Source organism: Lactuca serriola, chromosome 9, assembly GCF_051521515.1.
Source record: "Lactuca serriola cultivar US96UC23 chromosome 9, Lser_US96UC23_V15, whole genome shotgun sequence".
Lineage (NCBI taxonomy): Eukaryota > Viridiplantae > Streptophyta > Magnoliopsida > Asterales > Asteraceae > Lactuca > Lactuca serriola.
Genome location: NC_136416.1, coordinates 159771800 through 159781887, shown reverse-complemented (window position 1 = coordinate 159781887; position 10088 = coordinate 159771800). Strand labels below are relative to the sequence as shown.

The following is a 10088-nucleotide window of genomic DNA, read 5'->3' as shown; positions in this document are numbered from 1 at the left end:
AGTATGTACGCATGTAAAAAAGTATTTATGTATGTTTAAGTTTATTTGTGAAATAAGTTGAACAAACAAGTCAATACATCAATTGATTATGTTTTGTAAAAGATTGGACGAATATAACAACATTTAATGGTCAAAAATTGAAAAAAAGATTATGGTCCGTGGATAATCTGCGGGTGATTTGTCACGGATTACCCACAAAACAGAATCGTTTTTCCATTTTTGAACCTTCAACATTGTTTTTTTGTTTCATATTTATATCAATTTACTAAATCAATGCATTTATTTGTTTCATCAACTTCTTATACCCATACGCGTACATATGTATGTGAATAATAAGTTGATAAAACAAAAGATACATTTATGCATTAAGTATGTATGCATGTATGTTTATAATATGGTGATAAAACAAAGAAATACATCGATTTATTATACATTATAAAGAATAAAAACAAAGACAACAACGTTAAATGGTCAAAAATGGAAAAACTCTTCATTGTTGTGGGAAATCTGTGTGTGTGTCTATATATATATATATATATATATATATATATATATATATATATATATATATATATATATATATATATATATATATATATATATATATATATATATATATATATATATCGTGTATTTGGTAAAAAGAGTAAACCACATTGCTACTAAGGATAAGAAAATATATATTCCTATTATGGTTAGAAAATGTAAGTATGGTACTATTAGGGTGGTATGTTTTGGTTGTTTAAATTGTTATAGTGGTATGTTTTGGATTTGTGAAATTGTTAAACTGGTTGAAATTAATATTTTTAGCTTTGTTAAATTGACTTGGTGATGTGTTAATAGAAAAGTATGTTGCTAGATATAAGTATGTTGCTATTATTGATAGAAAATGTAAATATGTTGCCATTATGGATAATAAAAGTAAATATGTTTCTTATATTTGGTAAAAATAGTAAACTAATTTGCTATTATGGATAATAAAAACAGAGTATGTAGTTATTATAGATAAAAAAAAAAATGTGCAAATAAATTTTCCCTAATAGTATTGTTTGATTTAACATTTTTTTTTTTTTGGTAAAACAAGTACATACATTAGTTAATATTGTTTGCTTTACCATTTTTTTAGATACGGGACTTGCAAACCCGACATGATGAGTCCGAAGCCCGCCATCAACAAGAGTCGGAACAATTTTGAAAAGAATGTGAGAAATCCAAAACAAGTCAAGAATTTATGCAATTTGTAAATATATAACATTTGAAATATGTTATGTTACCCACAAACTATCCACGGAATCACCCAAAAATAATATTTGTGGAAAATCCATGGTAAACAATATCCGTAGAAAATCTGTGGGTAAATATCCGTGGAAAATCTGTGGGTAACAGAGCCGTGGAAAAGATGTGGGAAATCTTTTTGTGGATACTCTGTGGGTAATCTAGTCGTGGATAAGTTGTGGGTAACTTTGTCGTCGATAAACTGTGGGTAAACTTTCTGTGGTAAATTTGTGGGTTAATATGTCCGTGGATAATCTGTGGGTAATTCAGAGGGTAATCCGTGGGAAAACATTACCCACGAGCTTTTTCCCACGAATCTAGTTTCGTGGACAATCCGTGGATAAAGACCATTACCCACTAATTACCCACAAATAGGGTCGTGGGTGAAGGTCTGTTTTGTTGTAGTGATGAGTTATCTTTTAACTTGTTGGCATATAGTATGATTGACTTGTCATCAATCAGGTTTCACTTTGTATGATCTAGATCAAGCACGATTTCTCAAGGCCCAATCAGGCATGTAGAAGGGCCCAATCCTACAACATCTTTTTCTTTTTCTAAAACAATATTTCCATTAGACCATACAAGCAGTTTCCAAGAAATTCACTATGATATGTTGTAGTGTTGTCCCAATTATACACCCTTGAGAATGTACAGAGTACTAATCAATCCCCAACGTCGATACATTGATCCTTTTACTTGCTGACCTCCTGCAACTTTTCCATGCAGACACCCCTTGTGTTTGTCCTTGTATTTTCCAAAAAGGTAATCTGGTTTATGAATGAAGGAATAAAAGTATGATGGTTACAAAAACTCCAGATATTAAGGATAATTAAATGATGTAAACCATATAGTTTTCAGAATGTAGTTAGGCAAACCACCTTGTGTGCACCTTGCTTTGCAGACCTTCAAAACTCGTAATTGCAGGAAATGGTTCAAAGGTTAGGATTCATAACAACATAAATACAATTTCAAATTCAGTTCAAAACTGTAACATGGATTCTCCTTGCATATTACTAGTGTTTTTTTTTTTAAATATAATTACATATTTTTGGTTGAAAAATTAATAAATGTTATATCAATTTTATAGTTCAATTCAAAGTAAGATGATGATCATAGAAAACAAAGAAAGTACCTGTGGCTGCTACAATAGTTCTTTTTTATTTGGCTTTTCTTGGGCCTTGTTTGCTTCTCAAAATCATCCGTTGAGCATTGTAGAGGAGACTCCTGCTGTGGGTGCCTGAGTTACTCACACGTCTATGAAGCAGAACCTTTTGTTTGCTGAAGTTCGAATCTTGGATGTAAAACCACACGACTCAAGAAGCCCTCTACACCCAATAATATGCAGACCTTTTAACAAAACAATGCTCTGTGGAAGACGACTTATGCATGTACCTTCTATATCCAACTCTTTTAGAGATGTCATCTTACAGATGCTGCTCGGGATTTCTTGTAAAAATTTACAATCCCTTAGTATTAGTTTCTCTAAACATTCTAATTGGCCAAGATCCTCAGGTAACTTCTCAAGCAACGAGGAATCAGTAAGTTTAAGAGACGCCAGAAATTTCAACATACAGATACTATCCGGAAGATACTTAATCTTTGTAAATGACAGAGTTAGCTTCTCTAAACATTCTAAAAGGCCAAGATCATCCGGTAGCTTACCAAGACGTCGACATGATATAAGTTCGAGAGATTTCAGATGTTTCAGCATACAAATATTATCGGGAAGATGTTTAATCTTTGTATATGAAAAACTTAGCTCCTCAAGACATTCTAACTGGTCAAGATCCTTGGGCACCTGAGGAATATTGCCTTGAAGTTTAAGCATTCTTAGATGTTGTAGCCCACAAATGCTTCCTGAGAACGTCTCAAGGTTTGTGCAAGCACACAGACCAACAGAAATAAGCTTCTCAAGATTTCTAGTCAATAAAGGTACATCTTCTTTATAAAAATATGTAAACTGAAACTTTGGCATAATATTTTCAGGGTGAAATGGGCATCTTTCTATGGATTTCGCAGTCAGATGTAGCTCAGCTAGAGGACCAACCTTAAGCAATTCATCCACACTACAAGAAGTATCGTCATCTATCTGAAACGAAAATGATCTAAACCTCGAGCGATCACTTAAGTGTAAGGAGACAAGTTTTTTTAAACATCCCATGGGAGCTTGAAGTTCTACCAAATTACAACATTCTTTAAGATCTAAGTTCTTGACATTTGGAGTAAGCCCAAGATCAAGGGTCCTCAATTTTGAATGAGTAATGTTGAGGGATGCGAGCTTTTGACATTTATTGGTCATGAGGAGATTTTCCAAATAATGGCATCCTTTAAGATCTAAATACTCAAGATTCGGAGTCAGCCCAATGTTAAGGGTCCTCAACTTTGAATGACTAATGTTGAGGGATGTGAGCTTTTGACATTCATTGGGCATCTGGATTTTTTCCAAATAATAACATCCTTTAAGATTTAAATACTCAAGATTCGGAGTCGGCCCAATGTCAAGGGTCTTCAACCTTGAAGTAGTGAGTTTGAGGGATCTGAGATTTAGACATCTACTGGGCATGTGAAGTTTTACTAAATTCCTACAGTTTTCAAGATCTAACAGCTCAAGTTTTGGAGCCAACCCAAGGTCTAGGGTCCTAAACTTAGAACCACTGAGCTCGACAGATTTGAGCTTTAAACATTCAACAGGCATGTGAAGTTCTACCAAATTATAACATTGTACAAGAGTCAACGCCTCAAGATTGGGAGTAAGACCAAGGTCAAGGGTCCTCAACATTGAATAACTAAGGTCAAGGAATCTGAGTTTGTTAAGAACCTAACACAAGCAAAAAAAAAAAAACAATATGAATATTGGTGTCATAAAAAAAGCTGTGGAAGTATACCATTAATAATGAATCAAGGGAAACAATCAATCAACCACAATTCTACCTTTCTTTCGTCCCCTTCCCATAGTTGTACGATATCGCTATAAGCCATTCCAAGAGCAACAAGATTATTTACTTGAAATGTTTTAGGTAAGGATGTAAAAGGATAATGGTTCCAACGCAGATATCGTAAAACATTTGGAAAGTATGGGCTGACTTTATCAAAATCCCAATTCCAACGAAAACGGCTACAATAACTTGAATCGAAAGAATTTGGGGACATGGCAAGAAATCGAAGTTCCTTCATCTTTTGAAGACCTTTCATAATAATTTCCGGATTGAGTTTCTTCGTGTAAAACCGTACACATCTTGTCGCTTTAGTACCCTGTATCCAAAAACAAAAACAGTGACCATTAAATTTTTTTCATAACAAATTTAAGCATGTTGGTTTTCTCCAACTTACAAAGAAACTTCACCCTTACCAATTCATTAACCAATACATCTTCAATTTCATCTTCTATCCATAATCGACTATGTTTTTGCGGCTTATCCAGGTGCAAACGACGAACAATATTCTTACCCATTTCTTCCATATGGTCATGCATGCCCACATACTCGATATGGTCATCAATGCCTACATACTTATGATCAGGCTTATCATGAGAAATAGTTAGGAGAGATTTTTGCTCAAGAACTCTTAAACCATTTCTAGCATGATATCCTCAGCTTTCAAGCGCTTCGATTGCTAAGTATTTTGGCCAACCTTTTAGTATGCATGCAACATCTAGGAATATTTCCTTGTAATCATCCTCTAAATCGATATAGCTTAATTCTAACTTTTTTAGTGTCTCCTTTAGCGGAATTGTTTTTAATCTTTCTAGGGCATCTATCCATTCAAGCTTGTTTTTAGCACAAAGAAATGAACCCAAAACTCTGATTGTCAAAGGAAGACCACAAGCATAGCGTACAACTTGTTCGGATAGCCATTCGTATCCTTGAATTGGAATCTCTCTCCCAAATGCATACCTACTAAAGAGGCAAATTGCTTCCTCACGCAATAACAGATTCACATCACGAATCAAGTTCACTCGATGTGCTAACAAAACTTGCTCGTCTCTTGTTGTAATGACAATTCTACTTCCCCGCTTAAACCAATTAGGCTCACCGGCTAACGCCTCAAGTTGGTCTATATGATCCACATCATCCAGAACAATAAGAACCTTTCTACCACGCATCATCCTCTTCATCATGTTTTTCCCTTCATGAACACTACTTGCTTTGATGTTTTGATCATTTAAGACGTCTAAAAGGATTTGATTTTGCAAAACCTTTAAACCGGACAAAGAAGCATTTGAAACTTCCCTGACATTCTCAACGAAGCTTTTACCTTCAAACTGACAGGATATATGATCAAAAACAACTCTAGCCAAAGTTGTCTTCCCACTACCCCCCGTCCCCTTGATACCGATCATACGAACATCATCAAAACGAATTCCTAAAGATGATATGACATCCTTGATTCGAGTCTCCATGCCTACTAGTTTTTCATCGATGCTAAAATTGATGGAACGTAACTGTAGTGAAAGCTCTTCAACAATTTGTTTGATGAATTTAGCTTCATGCCTATATTTTGAGAAGGATTCAATTAGCCGAGATCCCATATGAACAATTACTTTCATATCTATAACATAGAAACAAATATGATGTACTAACATAGTCATATAATCATATTTCATGTTTAACCATTCAACAAGCCTCAGGTTTGAGTTAGAATATCTCAATACAGTGTAAGATGCCATGGATGACCCTTCTAAACTTAGTTTACAAAGACGCACAAGGAAAGAATATTGCACAGAAAAATTAAGGAATTACCCATGAGCAGTGTTCTTCAACTCCCACCCAGCCAGATCTGCTGCTTCTTTCAAAGCCTCTCTCCATTTCCCAGCAGCCTCTTCTTTTTCATGTTTTGCAAAGGCTTCTCCAACTGCCAGGCTTTGGTTGCGGACTTCAGTGGGTTCTACATCATAGAAGACAGGGTAAGCAGTATGCTCGGTCGTCTTGTGACACTCCATTATCTTCACAAGTTCATCCAAACACCATGAAGAAGATGCATAATTCTTTGAAAAAACAATGATGTAGAATTTTGAGTCTTCAATCGATCCGATGAGCTCATTACTGATCATTTTCCCTCTTTTTATTCTCTCATCGTCCTTGTAAGTGTGGATGCTTTTCTGCTGAAGCGCAGAGTAAAGATGATCAACGAAGTTCCTACGAGTATCTTTGCCTCTGAAACTTAAAAACACATCATATTTGAAACTCTTGTGAATGAATGAAGTTGAAGAAGACGCCATTGACGGTATGCAGGAAGGATCCTATAAAAATCAAATCTTTGTTGGGCAAAGTTATAGGAAACGAATGCAAAGAAAGTTGGATGTAAGATGGAATAACCCTCAAGACTTTATATTTAAAAGACAATGATTGTAGAACTGCAGACCTAATTGCTTAGAAAAAGACATGAAATTCGGTGGAGAAACAAAAATCCAGTAGAAAAAAGCCAAGTTTTCTTATTTTAACAAAATAAATACAACTTTGAATTGTATTTTTGTTTTTATGTTTTGCTCAAGTTTTTAAATTCTTGTATTATTATTATGTAATGTACCCGTTGCAGGCATAACATATTATTATTATCATCCTGTCAGTTTTGCAAGAACGACAATGAATATATTTTTTAATTTGGGTAGATGTCAATAAATAGTAACCAAGTTTGATAATTGTCTAAAGTACTTCAAAATTCTTTTGAAAAGGTTTAACAATCATGTTTCATTTTTGTTCCATTTATATTTGACTAGTAGCATGCTACTGTTTGACTGGTGATGGAGACAAGGATCGGTGGTTTTGAACGGTATGTGGGTTCAATTCCTAAACCATTCTTTCACTCATGAACATCAACATCCTTCAATTATGCTATTGTAAGTTTGTAACCATCTTTCCTCACTTAAAAAAAGAGGCATACGAACCCTAATTTTGAAAAGTCTACAGAGTCCACAAATTCAAGAAACAGAGAAACTCTATAACGCCCCAAGAGATTCAAGTCAATAACAAACCTACAACCTAGCGAAGTAAACGGATTCTGCCTTAACAATTGCAATAAAAATAAAAGAAACACACATATGAGATCCAAAGTATATAACAGAAACAGGTCATTATAGACGTTTCAAAATAAATAAATAAATAATAGAATCGAAGTTCATAATCAGATTAAAAACACACACAAAATTAGTAGCAACTGATGACTGCTAAAAAGTAGGGCAAAGTACGAAATAAGGCAGCGAAATAAGGGTACGATGCCTCAGAGCTAGAAAGCATGTGGTGGCCAGAGGGACTCACCTGCGAGAGGTTTCGCCATGGCTACGATTGAGAGCTTTCCGCCAAGCATTTTATGTAAGTTCAACTGGGCGTTACATGAAGCATTCCACCACAACCTGTCGTTACTTCTAGAAATGATTTTGAACTTTTCAAAAAAATCAAAAATGTTAATTTGGTAAGTATAAAAGTTATTTTTAAAATAATTTAGGGAAAATGACACATACACCTATGAAGTTTCTAGGGTTGACCATTTTAGTCACTTAAGTTTTTTCGTGTTTTTATGAGGAAACCAACTTGTGGGCAACCTGTTCTTTTATTCCCCTTTATTTGTTTTAGCCAGTTTAGACCACACGTAGACAAAACTTGGGGCCCACCTCACACATACACACACACCAGAAAAAACCCAGCAACAACCAAAGTTGTTGCCTTCTTCAACCCATCCTCTCGTCTTCCTTCTATTTTGATGGCAGACTGATCCAATCACCACCAAACCACCGCCATGGCCAGTTGAAGCAAGCCTCCGACCACAAACAGGACCATCAGCATTGTTCACTGGAGAAAAAAACCGGCGAGAATCACCATTTTCCCTCCTGTCTTCATCTCTTTTCGACTTTCAAGCAGTTTCCAATCATTTTTCCTTACTCTTTCATCAATCTTAGGTAACCCCTTTTCTTTTCTGTTCAGAACTCTCCAAGAACAGTCAGCACTTGCCATGGTGGTCGGTGACATGAACAGTTCCGACTGTATAGTCTCGGTGATGGGTTCGGTCCAAACAGATATATGTAGTTCCTCATTGGCAGTACTCTCTTATGGTTGTCACCTGTTAGAGCCAAGAACAACAGAAGTGATGAGTGTTCAATATCACCGGTGATTATGGGTACCACCCACCACAGCAGCGGCAACGAGTGATAGTAGCACAACAGCTCCGCTGCTTCCGCCTTCCCAATCCAGCTTTGATCGAATATGAAAGAAGGTGCACATATCAGGGTTGTTTGGAGTGGGGCTGTGGTGGTTCTATGGCGGACGATGATGGTTTCCAGTGAGGAAGAAGGTGATGGCAATGAGAGAGAGAGAGTAAGAGATGTCGTGGGAACTTTTAGTTTTTTTAATTTATAAAAATATAAAAATAAATGAAGTGGCATAAGGGGGTAACCGGGTTCCCCCTTCGTTTTCTCAAAAAGGGCCTATTGGAACCGACAAAACTAAATTTGTTCCCTTAAAAAGCCATTTAAAAAGTTAAATGACCAAAAGAGTGAACCCTAGAAACTTAGTTGTCATTTTCCCAATAATTTGTTGGCAAGAAGAAAAGAATAGTTTTCCAAAATTCATAAAATTATAGCTTTTGTGACTTTTGGTATTTGTCATTTAAAAATCTTAAAGTCAAGCCAAATACATTTTAAAAACTTTATTTTAGAAAAAGTTATTTTACAAAAAATCATTTTATAAAGACAAAACTTTAAAAATGGTCCCTATGGTTTTTAAAAATATCAAGTTTAGTTATTAAGTTCAAAAAACCTCACAAATGGTTCCTGTGGTTTCAAAACTTTTAACAAATGGTCATTTTCGCTAACTCCGTTAGCTTTTGGATGTTAACTGAAGGGCATTTCTATCATTTCACTACCACAAGGATGATTTATGAAGTTTTGCCTTATTTAAAAAAAAGAAAAAAATAATTATTTAATATTAAAATCTCTCTCTCTCTCTCTCTCTCTCTCTCTCTCTCTCTCTCTCTCTCTCTCTCTCTCTCTCTCTCTCTCTCTCTCTCTCTCTCTCTCTCTCTCTCTCTCTCTCTCTCTCTCTCTCTCTCTCTCTCTCTCTCTCTCTCTCTCTCTCTCTCTCTCTCTCTCTCTCTCTCTCTCTCTCTCTCTCTCTCTCAAAACAAGAAATTGAAAATTGGCTGAGAAATCCCTTCGCCCCTTTTAGGTTGAAACCAAACAAGCAATCCAAAATCATGGTCATCATAAATCTTTTAGAAACCTATAATCAGGTTCGTGTCTCCAAAAAACACTCAAACCAAACTATTATAGATCATAATAGGCACATTCACCAGTTTAAATCCTTTCTAGCCTAAATAGATCGACAATGGAGTCTTCCCTGTTCGTCAAACACCAACAAGAACAATGTCTGATTTGTGTAAGTTCTGGGATAAAATTTCATCATCTTGTTTTATGGTGAATTCAATTACATCGAACACACCCTTCAACCGAGCACTTATCAAGAGTTCCTTCATCTGCACTTTTCTCGCTTCTTTGTATTCTTGTCCTATTTTGAAAAGGGAAAAAGAAAGAACATGTCGTCAAGCTTTACACTTTTACGGTTTTAGTGATTAAGGTTACAAAAAAGTTATATTACCGATTAAGGTTAGAAAAAAGAAGTATAGAATTTGATGATACTAAATAAAAAAATGGTTTTATACCCTAATACAATGTTATTAATTATGTTTATATATTTTTGTAAAATTTTAAATTTCATGTATATCATTATAAAAATTATAAACTCACGTGTGTATATATATATATATATATATATATATATATATATATATATATATATATATATATATATATATATATATATATA

General features: G+C 34.8%; 1 pseudogene across 1 annotated transcript; it reads right to left on the bottom strand.

Annotated features, from left to right (window-relative positions):
• Positions 1-2415: 2415 nt before the first annotated feature.
• Positions 2416-7608, bottom strand: LOC145076897 (disease resistance protein RPV1-like; annotated as a pseudogene). The gene is made up of 4 exons (XR_013692849.1): positions 6015-7608; positions 4625-5765; positions 4207-4527; positions 2416-4093 (listed from the first exon to the last, which is right to left on the bottom strand). The product of XR_013692849.1 is annotated as a disease resistance protein RPV1-like (transcript).
• Positions 7609-10088: the final 2480 nt, after the last annotated feature.